This window comes from Halichoerus grypus, chromosome X, assembly GCF_964656455.1.
Source record: "Halichoerus grypus chromosome X, mHalGry1.hap1.1, whole genome shotgun sequence".
Taxonomy (NCBI): Eukaryota; Metazoa; Chordata; class Mammalia; order Carnivora; family Phocidae; genus Halichoerus; species Halichoerus grypus.
In genome coordinates this window covers 111,993,050-112,005,399 of record NC_135727.1, presented here as the reverse complement: position 1 = coordinate 112,005,399, position 12,350 = coordinate 111,993,050, and the positions used below count along the sequence as shown (strand labels likewise).

General features: G+C 38.1%; 1 protein-coding gene across 8 annotated transcripts in view; it reads right to left on the bottom strand.

Annotated features, from left to right (window-relative positions):
- Window positions 1-12,350, bottom strand: part of PCYT1B (phosphate cytidylyltransferase 1B, choline) — a 139,755-nt gene that overhangs the window by 61,526 nt on the left and 65,879 nt on the right. The gene's annotated exons all lie outside the window — the stretch shown is intronic.

Here is a 12,350-nt window from a genome sequence, read left to right as displayed (position 1 = left end):
AAACCAAAAGACAACTGACAGAATGGTAGAAGATATTTGCAAATGATGTATCAGATAAAGGGCTAGTATCCAAAATCTATAAAGAACTTATCAAACTCAACACCCAAAGAACAAAGAATCCAATCAAGAAATGGGTAGAAGACATGAACAGACATTTCTGCAAAGAAGACATCCAAGTAGCCACCAGACACATGAAAAAGTGTTCAATATCACTTGGCATCAGGGAAATCCAAATCAAAACCTTAATGAGATACCACCTCACACCAGTCAGAATAGCTAAAATTAACAAGTCAGGAAAGGACAGATGTTGGTGAGGATGCAGAGAAAGAGGAACCCTCCTACACGGTTGGTGGGAATGCAAGCTGGTGCAGCCACTCTGGAAAACAGTATGGAGGTTCCTCAAAAAGTTGAAAATAGAGCTACCCTACGACCCAGCAATTGCACTACTGGGTATTTACCCCAAAGATACAAATGTAGTGATCCGAAGGGGTATGTGCAACCCAATGTTTATAGCAGCAATGTCCACAATAGCCAAACTATGGAAAGAGCCAAGATGTCCATCAACAGATGAATGGATAAAGAAGGTGTGGTATATATATACAATGGAATATTATGCAGCCATTAAAAAAGCGAAATCTTGCCTTTTGCAATGATGTGGATGGAACTAGAGGGTATTATGCTAAGCAAAATAAGTCAGTCAGAGAAAGACAAGTATCATATGATCTCACTGATACGAGGAATTTGAGAAACAAGACAGAGGATCATAGGGGAAGGGAGGAAAAAATGAAACAAGATGAAACCAGAGAGGGAGAGAAACCGTAAGAGACTCTTAATCTCAGGAAACAAACTGAGGGTTGCTGGAGTGGTGGGGGGTGGGAGGGATGGGGTGGCTGGGTGATGGACGTTGGGGAGGGTATGTGCTATGGTGAGCACTTTGAATTGTGTAAGACTGATGAATCACAGACCTGTACCTCTGAAACAAATAATACATTATATGTTAAAAAAAAAAGTAGGAAGGGAAAAATGAAGGGGGGGGTAATCGGAGGGAGAGACAAACCATGAGAGACTATGGACTCTGAGAAACAAACTGAGGATCTTAGAGGGGAGGGGGTGGGGGGATGGGTTAGCCTGGTGATGGGTATTAAAGAGGGCACGTATTGCATGGAGCACTGGGTGTTATACGCAAACAATGAATCATGGAACACTACATCAAAAACTAATGATGTAATGTATGGTGATTAACATAACGTAATAAAATTTAAAAAAAAAGAAATATTTTAGGGAAAAACTCTGATATAAATTTCAATTTCTTGACTTGTTTTTAAATGATATTAACTTCTTATATTATTTAAGTTTTTATTCAAATTTCAGTTAGTTAACACAGTGTAATACTAGTTTCAGGTGTACAATATAGTGATTCAACACTTCCATACAACACCAGGTGCTCATCACAAGTGCCCTCCTTAATCCCCATCACCTGTTTCACCCATCTCCCCCCACACCTCCCCTCTGGTAACCATTAGATTGTCTTCTAGAGTTAAGAGTCTGTTTCTTGGTTTGCCTCTTTCTCTTTTTTCCCCCCTTTGCTCATTTGTTTTATTTCTTAAATTCCACATATGAGTGAAATCATATGGTATTTGTCTTCCTCTGACTGACTTATTTCACTTAGCATAATACACTCTAGTTCCATCCACATTGTTATAAGTGGCAAGATTTCATTCTTTTTGATGGCTGCGTTAATATTCCATCGTGTGTGTGTGTGTGTGTGTGTGTGTGTGTGTGTGTGTATACCACATCTTTATCCATTCATCAGTTGATGGACACTTGGGCTGTTTCCATAATTAGGCTATTGTAGATAATGCTGCTATAAACATCAGGGTGCATGTATCCCTCTGAATTAGTATTTTTGGATTCTTTGAGTAAAAACCCAGTAGTGCAATTGTCGGATCATAGGATAGCTCCATGTTTAACTTTCTGAGGCACCTCCATACTGTTTTCCAGAGTGGGTGTGCCAGTTTACCCTCCCACCAACAGTGTAAGAGGGTTCCCCTTTCTCCACAGCCTCACCAACACCTGTTGTTTCTTGTTAAATGACATTAGCTTTTAAATTAAAAAGAAAAAGGGGCTTTACAATTGGTAGTTTCAATTCACCAAAATAATGCCAACGAAGTAAGCTTACATAAATGAGTTTTCAAATTATTACTGGCCATAATGCTTAAAAATTAGAAATGCAGATATTATAATCATAGTACATGACCATGGCATTTTGTGTCAGTTTTTGCCCAAGGTTGAGAAGCAGACCGTAGTACTTCCACTTATCACAGTTTCTGGTCTTTCAATCAATCATTTCTACCAAATACCAAGTGTTATGCCAAGCAGCTTTCTGTGCACTTGCCCTGACCAGAGTGGTTTCACGAGCGAAGCCCTTGCTCCACCCAGGGAAACTCCTACAGCAAACCTACCTGTAGACGTACGGGGCCCCGCCATTAATACAGCGGGTTCTTTCAATTCACCATAAACATTTTATCTGCTAACTACACACATCATTGCAAGAGACCATCTTTCCACCAAAATCAAAGAACACCGTTTTGTAAAGGACTCCCTAACTTTCCTCAGTATAGAATTGTCTGCCATTAAAAGTGGCTTGAGATACTCAAAAAAGATAGTCTAAAGGTAATGGTCTTCGAACTAGGGCACCCATACTCCTGGGGATACACCAAGACTTTTTAAGAGATATCCAAACACAAGAAGCTTTAAAGAACTCAATTTCCAGATCCTCAATTTGCAAAGGTACTCTTTCCTAAAATTAATGGTCCCAAAGAAAGCCTCTGTGTCCAAAACCACCTTTACCCCACTACCCAAAAGAAAGACACCATCCAGATCTTACTGTGCTACACTGCAAGGGGCAGGGAGTTAAGGCTTCAGGCCAAACCAAAGGGAAATCTTGCTTAATGACTACTGCAAACACCATGGATCTGTAAAAGCTTCCTGTCTTACAAAGATTCCTGTTATAGGTAAAGCCAGGTGTTGGAAACTAATTATGGTAGAGTGGGGAATAATGCAAATTGTTGCCTAACAACTGTGCCTTTTCATTCTCCTAACTATTGTCAAAGAACACAAGGATCTTGAGGGATAAGGCCCAGGAATCCAAAGCAAAAGGAGCAATGGAAAGAAATATTGAATGCTAAAAATGGCTTTTTCATGTAGTTAAGGGTAAGCATTTTTCCAGCTATTCTCAATACTCATATTGAATTCTAGAAATGCCTTTTCTTTTTTAGTTAAGAGTAAGCATTTTTCCCAGCTTTTCACTTCAAAATCATCTCAATAAGGCAAAGCTGTATAGGCTGATACCACTGCATCTTAGAAATGGAACTGGAATATTTTTTAGAATTATCAATTTTCTCAAAATACGTTGGAACAAGCACATGGATAAAACATTTACAGGCTTTTTTTAAAGATTTCATATGCATTATTTTAAAAGGAAGTTAAAATATATTCTATCAGATCACATTATAAAACTTACTCCATTTATAGATAATCCTTACCTATTTCCTCTTCTAAAATGTGTATTATTTTCTATCTCCTCCTAGCACAAAATACATACTGCCAAATTATTTTTTAGTAGTATATTCCCTTTTCTATTCTTAAATACATAAGGGAAGTATACCCATGGTATCTAATAAAGATAAGTAAGTCATTTCTGATTTTTACATTCGATTTTATTTAATTTTCCCCAAAAGCCAAATGCCAGAGTTTAACACACACACACACACGCTAATATTTAGAGAAGAAATAACATGTCTTTTATCATATGCCTCTCCTTATAAATATGGTACTATTTTACCTATAAATTACATTGCATTACTATAAATTAATTATAACGATTTATTGTCTTGCTTACAACTTATTATATTAGAGCTACATAATTTTAATCTTGACTGATTCTATTTCATACAATGCATTCTATAATGTATTTCTCAGTGGTTTTTATAAGGCTTCCTGAAACACATTAACATATTTGAATTTAAAAGACCTTTTCTCCAGGTTTTTTAGCAGGTTTGACAGTAAGGACTACCTTTGCCAATTAGGTTAGGTGTTTTCTGCAGATTTAATAAGCAAAACCTGCAGCCCCAAGGTTTCCAGGTGTTTGTTTTTTTTTTTTTAACTTTTAAGAAAACAATAAAACCATTTTATCAAAAATTATTGGATTGACAAAGGTATAATGAAATTACCAATATTTTCACCTCCCCAACCCTTTCTAAGTATATCTGGTTAAGCAAGTTGCTTTCAAGTAAAAGAGTAAGGGTTATAATTAGGAATCATTTGGTAAGTCTTGGTAAAGCCTTTTTGTTCTACTTCCCAGAAAGAAAGAAAACAAATGATTCTCACAGCTTGGAAACAAATCTTGCAGGTCAGGTCATTTCTAATCCATTCCTTGCATCAAATTGGAAAGAGGACTTTAATAAATTGTCACTTGACAGACCATTAAAATTATTTTGTTGACAATAATAAATTATTTTTGTGATACATGGCAAATAACTAAGGAGTTCAAAGTTTGAGTGGCATCACTATAACAAACTTCTTCCATTCCCATCTAAATATTTGTGTAAACAAAATACTTCAGCACTGAAATCTATAATAAGGAAGAAGAGGAATAAAATCAATGTTAAACCCTATCTCATTCTAGCAATAAACATTCGTCCACAAATCATAAAATCCCACTCCTCTCATTTAAATGTTAGAGAACACTCAACAGGAAAAATCCCAGAGGAAAAAAATCTCAAGGGAATCCAGAGGATAAAAGCAGCTTACCTATGGAGGAACAAGGATAAAAATACAATGGATGTCTCCACAGAAACAATGGGAGCAAGAAGAGAATGGAGTGAAATATTTAGTATTGAGAGAAAAAAACCCCACCAACCTAGAATTCTGTACCCTGTAAAATCAAACTTCAAAAGAGAAGAAGAAATAAAGACCGCCCCCAACAAAAAACAAAATGAAGGAATTTCATTCCAGTAGACCTGCCTTGCAAGAAATGTTTTTAAAATTTCTTCTTTTAAAAAAAAAAAAAGTTCTTTAGGGAGAAGGAAAATGATGGGTCAGAAATTCAAATTTACATAAAGAAAGGAGAAGGATTCAAGAATGAATAAGACAAAACATTTTATTTCTCTTATTCTTAATTCATTTAACAGATGAACAATTTGTTCAAAATAGTAACAGCAATAATATATTCAATTATGAATGAATGACTGCAATGATACAAGGGATGGGAGGGAGGAATAAGAAATATTTTGTTTTGGGGCACCTGGGTGGCTCAGTTGGTTAAGTATCTGCCTTCGGCTCAGGTCATGATCCCAGAGTCCTGGGATCGAGCCCTGCATCAGGCTCCCTGCTCCATGGGAAACCCGTTTCTCCCTCTCCCACTACCCCCTGCTTGTGTTCCCTCTCTCACTGTGTCTCTGTCAAATAAATAAATAAAATCTTAAAAAAAAAACCTAAAAAAAAAAAGAAATATTTTGTTTTTACAAAGTACTTGTACCAACAGTATAGTGTTGTTTGAAAGTGGACTTGGATTAGTTTAGAATGTATATTATAAACTCTAGGGCAACCACTAAAAAAGTGAAAAAAAGTATAATTGATATGCTAAGAAAGGAAAGAAAATGGAATCATATAAAATGCTAAATTAAAACTACAAAAGGCAGAAAAAGTGTGGAAGATATAAGTAGGAACAAAACACAAAGGCAGCAAATAGAAAACAGGGAAAAATAAAGGATATATTAAACCAACTATATCAATAATCACTTGGAACACATATGGTCTACAATTATCAATTATAAGACAGAGATTGTGATCAAAAAACAAGACCCAACTGTATATTGTCTACAAAAAACCCACTTTAAATATGAAAACATATATACATTAAAAAGGATCAAGAACATGGAAGTAGGCACATTAATTTCAGACAGTGTAGACTCCAGAACAAGGGAAGTTATCAAGAAGAAAGGGGCATTACATAATGATAAAAGGGTCAATACTCCACGAAGACATAGCAATTCTTAATGTGGATGTGCCAAAAAACAGAGTCAAAATATATGAGGCAAAAACTGTTGGAACTGCAAGGAGAAATAGATGAATCCACTATAAGAGGTGGAAGCTTTAACACCCCTCTATCAGAAACAGATAGACCTAGCAGACAGAAAATGAACGACATAGTTTAACTCAACAGCACCATCAATCAGCCAGATATAACTGACATCTACTGACTAGTTCATCCAACCACGGCAGAATATACAGCTTTCTCAAGCTCACATGAAGCATTCACCAAGACAGACAACATTCTGGGCCATAAAACACACCATAACACATTTAAAAGAATAGAAATCATACAATGTCTGTTCTCAGACCACAATGGAATTAAACTAGGAATCAAAAAGAGAAAGATAGCTGGAAAATCCCAAAATACTTGGAGATTAAGTAACGCACTTCTAAATAACACATGGGTAAAAAAAATAAATCTCAACAGAAATATTTATTTACTTTTTTTTAAAGATTTTATTTATTTATTTGACAGAGAGAGACACAGCGAGAGAGGGAACACAAGCAGGGGGAGTAGGAGAGGGAGAAGCAGGCTTCCCACTGAGCAGGGACCTTGATGTGGGGCTCGATCCCAGGACACTGGGATCATGACCTGAGCCGAAGGCAGATGCTTAACAACTGAGCCACCCAGGTGCCCCATCAACAGAAATATTTAAATATTTTGAGGTAAATGAAAATGAAAACACAGCTTATCAAAATGTGTGGAATGCAGGGAAAACAGTTTAGAGGGAGATATGTAGCATTAAATGTATAACTGGGGGAAAAAACAAAGTCTAAAAAGTCTAAATATCTGAAGTCAATAATCTAAGCTTCCACCTTAGGAAACTAGAAAAAGAAGAGCAAATTAAATCCAGAGGTAAGCAGAAGAAATACTAAAAATCAGAACAGAAACTAATGAAATTGAAAACAGGAATCAATAGAGAAAAGCTGGTTCTTTCAAAAGATCAATGAAATTTATAAGCCTCCAGTTAAGAAAAAAGAGAAAATACTCAAATTATTAAAATAGGATATTCAAGAGGGGACATTATTGCCGATCTCATGAACATTAAAAGAATAATAAAGGAATATTAAGAGCAACTCCATAATTTGGTAACCTACACAAAATGGACAAATTCCTTGAAAGACACAAGCTGTCAAAACTTACACTAGAAAAAATAGACAATCTGAATAGAAATTGAATCAATATCTAATAACCTTCTAAAAGAGAAAACACCAGGCCCAGATGAGTTCACTGGTAAATTCTACCAAACATGTAAGGAATAAACTATACCAATTCTTTACAATCTCTTCCAGAAGACAGAAGCAGAAGGAATACCTCCTAACTCATTCTATGAGGCCAGCATTTCCCTAATACCAAAATCAAAAGAAGACATTGTAAGGAAAAAAAACTCAGACCAAGTTGTCTCATGAAAATGGATGCAAAACTGTTCAACAAGGTATTAATACCTCAGATCCATCAATATATAAAAAGAATTATATACCATGACCAAGTGGGATTTATCTCAGGTATGCAAGGCTGGTTCAACATTTGAAAATCAATTAATGTAATCCATCACATCACCAAGCTAAAGAGGAAAACCACAAGATCTTATCAATAGATGCAGAAAAGGCATTTGATAAAATCCAATACTCCTTCATGATAAATACTCTCAGAAAATGGAATAGAGAGGAACTTCCTCAACTTGATAAACACTATCTACAAAAAATCTACAGCTAACATCACACTTTTAAGAGAGAAAGTTTAAGTTTTCCCACTAATATCAGGAACGAGGCAATGCCATCCCTCTTCCCACTGCTTTTCAACATTGTACTGGAAGTCCTAGCTAGTGCAGTAAGCCAAGAAAAGGAAATAAAAAGTATACAGACTGGGAAGGAAGAAATAGAACCATTTTTGCTCACAGATGACATGACGACCTATGTAGAAAATGTGAAAGAATTTACCAAAAAAATTCCCTAGAACTAATAAGCAACTACAGCAAGGTTGCAGGATACAAGTTTGATATATAAAAGTCAATCACCTTCCTACATACAAGCAATGAACAAGTTTTGAAATTAAGAATGTATTACTGTTTACATTAGCCCCTCCCCTCCCCAAAATGAAGTACTTAGGTATAAATCTAACAAAATATGTGCAAGATCTATATGAAGAACCTACAAAACTCTGATGAAAGATATCAAAGAACAAAATAAATGGAGAAATATTCTATGTTCATGAATAGGAAGACTCAGTATTGTCAAGATGTCGATGCATCTACAGATTCAACGCAATCCCAATCAAAATAACAGTAACTTACTTTGTGGCGACAACTTGACAAATTGATTCTAAAGTTTATATGGAGAGACAAAAGACCCAGAACAGCCACATCAATACTGGGGAAGTAGAACACAATTTGAAGGCTCACACTAACCAACTTCAGTACTTACTATAAAGCTAAAGTAATCAAGAAGGTATAGAACTGGTGAGAGAATGAACAAACAGATCAATGGAACAGAAAAGAGAGCCTAGAAATAGACCCACATAAACATAGTCAAAGGAGCAAAGGCAAAACAATACAGCAGAAATCGTGTATTCAACAAATGATGTTAAAAAACCGGACATCCACATGCAAAAAAAATACTCTAGACACAAATCTTATACTATTCACAAAAATTAACTCAAAAGAGATCACAGATTTAAATATAAAACACAGAAGTCTAAAACTCCTAGCAGAAAACCTAGATGACTTTGGGTACGGCAGTGATTTTTAGATACAACACAAAAGACACGGACCATCGAAGACACAAGTACTAAACTGGACTTAGTTAAAATTAGGAACTGTGGCCCTGTGAAAGACTGGAATGACATTCCCACAGACTGGGAAAAAATAATTGAAAAAGAAGAGATAAAGGACTGTTACCCAAACTATACAAGGAACACTTAAAACCCAATGGTAAGAAAATGAACAACCAGATTTAAAAATTGACAAAAGATCTGAACACACACCTCACCAAAGAAGATATACAGATGGCAAGTAAGCATATGAAAAGATGTTCAATATCTTATGTCACCAGGGAATCGAAAACTAAGACAATGAAATACACCTATAGACCTATTACAATGGCCACAATGCAAAACACTGACAGCACCGAATGCTGGTGAGGGTACGGAGCAACGGTAACTCTCACGCACTGCTGCAGGAAATGCAAGGTGGGGCAGCCACTTTGGAACAGTTTGGCAGTTTCGTACAAAGCTTAACATACTCTTTTTTTTAAAGATTTTGTTTGTTTATTTTAGAGAAAGAGAGAGAGTGTGCACACGTGCAAGTGGGAGGGAGAGGGGGAGAGCCTCAAGCAGACCCTGCACTGATCACGGAGCCCAACTTGGGGCTCCATCCCACGACCCTGGGATCATGACCTGAGCTGAAACCAAGAGTCAGACGCTCAACCAACTGAACCACCCAGGAGCCCCAAAACTTAACATACAATCCAGCAATCATGCTCCTTGGTTGGTATTTACCCAAAGGAGTTGAAAACGTATGTCCACATAAAAACTTGCATACGGATGTTTATAGCAGCTTTATTCATAATTGCCAAAACTTGGGAGCAACCCAGGTGTCCTTCAGGAAGTAAATGGACGAACTGTGGTACATTCAGACAATGGGGTATTATTTTATTATTCAGCACTAACAGGTGAACTAGCAAGCCGTGAAGAGACATGGAGGAACCTTAAATATGTATCACTGAGTGAAAAAAGCCAATCTGAAAAAGGTACCTACTGTAAAATTCCAATTATATAACATTCTGGGAAAAAACTATAGAGATGGTAAGAAGATAAGTGGTTGCCATGGGCTGGGAGGAGAGATGGATGAATAGGCAGAGCACAGAGAATTTTTAAGGCAGTGAAACTAATTTTGTATAACATGACAATAGTGGATACATGTCGTTATACATTTGCCAAAACCCATAGAATGTGCCACACTAAGAGAAAAGTCTAACATCAGCTGTGGACTCTGGGTGATGATGATGCGTCGGTGTAGGTTACATTGGACTGTAACCAATGTATCAGTCTGGTCTGGGATGTTGATGACGAGGGAGGCTATGCATATTTGGGCATATGGGAATTCTCTGTATTTTCTGCTCAATTTTGCTGTGAACATAAAACTTCCCTAAAAAAATGTTTATTGAGGGGACGCCTGGGTGGCTCAGTTCATTAAGCGTCTGCCTTCAGCTCAGGTCATGTTCCAGGGTCCTGGGATCGAGCCCTATATCGGGCTCCTTGCTCAGCGGGGAGTCTGCTTCTCCCTCTCCCACTCCCCCTGTTTGTGCGCTCTCTGTCCCTCTCTCTGTCTCACTCTGTCTCTCTCTCTGACAGATAAATAAATAAAATCTTTAAAAAAAAATTTGTTGAGGTTTGAAAATGTCAATACTTACAATATTAAAGAAATTATGTCTTTCACAACTATTTAAACTTAGAATAGAAGGGGCACCTGGGTGGCTCAGTCGGTTAAGCATCTGCCTTAGGCTCGGGTCATGATCCCAGGGTCTTGGGATCAAGCCCCGCATCGGGCTCCCTGCTCAGGGGGGAACCTGCTACTCCCTCTCCTCCCCGCTTGTGCTCTCTCTCACAAACTCTATCTCTCTCTCTCCCAAATAAATAAATAAAATCTTAAAAAAATAAAAAAAATAAACTTAGAATAGAAAATTTTAGATGTCAACTTAAAAAAACTGCAAAAAGGTATTTAGTTTTTCAAAATTGTTTTAGGGATGTAGGGAACAAAGTTTGAAGACTCCTAGTCTAAGACAATGGTTATCAGCAGGGGCCTCATCATCCCCTAGGAAGCATTTCAGGAAATTGGTGGGGCATCTTTAGTTGCCACGATGATTGGAGGCAGCTACTGGCATTTAGTGGGAAAGGTGCCAATGATGCTAAACATCTTGCAAGGTGTGGGGCAGCTTCGTGGGAGATTTTTGACACAACACGCAGGATTTCTGAATGACCCTGCACTACTGTTTTAAATCATTTGAGTCTAGAAACTAACTTTGTTTTTCTTCTCATCACAAAGCATTTCTGGAATAGCTGGGATAGATGCTGCATTTTAGAGGAAGGCAACTGCTACACAGCTCAAAGGAAGACTGTACTTGTCCACAATTTTATCCAAACGTGTTTGCTACAGCGATGCCCCTCACGGTAAGTGAGCTCTGCTACCATGCCCCTGGTATCACCCTTAACGTGATCACCCACAGCTATGGCTAGTGTTCCCACTAAGCGTGACCCACATCAAACCACCTCCCAGCTTGGGTCACCAAAACACTGCAGAGGTCTCCCCAGGGCCTCAGCAGCTCAGGACCACACTCCAGGTGGTAGGGCTCCTTTCAGAAATGGTTTTCCACTCGAGATAAACAGAAATGAACAACAGATGGGCTCTCTGCCTGCCTTGGGTGCCCTCTGCGTGACTTGTCCAGTACTTATTGCCTTTTATCATCTCTTCCTTCTGGAAAGAACTCCATTCAATAACCACGTGGTCACCATCCTCAGTAAAATCTGTAGAAAGATGCCTCTCAAATATCTAAAACATAGTCTTAAACTTGCAGAAGGTAACAAAATACTTTAAAAACAGAGACATGGGGGCGCCTGGGTGGCTCAGTCGTTAAGCATCTGCCTTCGGCTCAGGTCATGATCCCGGGGTCCTGGGATCGAGCCCCGCATCGGGCTCCCTGCTCCGCGGGAAGCCTGCTTCTCCCTCTCCCACTCCCCCTGCTTGTGTTCCCGCTCTCGCTGTGTCTCTCTCTGTTAAATAAATAAAATCTTAAAAAAAAACAAAAACAAAAACACAGAGACATGGTCTCTTAACAGCACCTTTTTCCTCACAGGAGGGGTTTCAGGGTTGACAGTGCCTAGTTCAGCTAATGGCACAAAAACTGATCACCATGAAAGGATATGGTGCTTCCAGAAGCTACAGAGGAGAGATGCAGGTGTCACGAGGCAGGCACTATCCCCTTTACCCAAACTGAAATGGGTAGTAGGCCTTCTGGAGGAGGAAAATTTCCATCCACATCCAACCACCCTTCTTCCACAAGCTTATGAAGTAAGCCATTTCCTTCACTGTGAACCAAAATTACGCAGGTATCTAAATCTCCATTTCTTTAACACACAGTACATAAGCCCCGTTAACTAGGTTATCGTCAGCCAGGACACTTAGCACAGCAGCATCCGAAGTGCTGTGGGCCACACAAAGCAAACAGACAGTGACCTTGTTTACCCTTAATCATCCTTA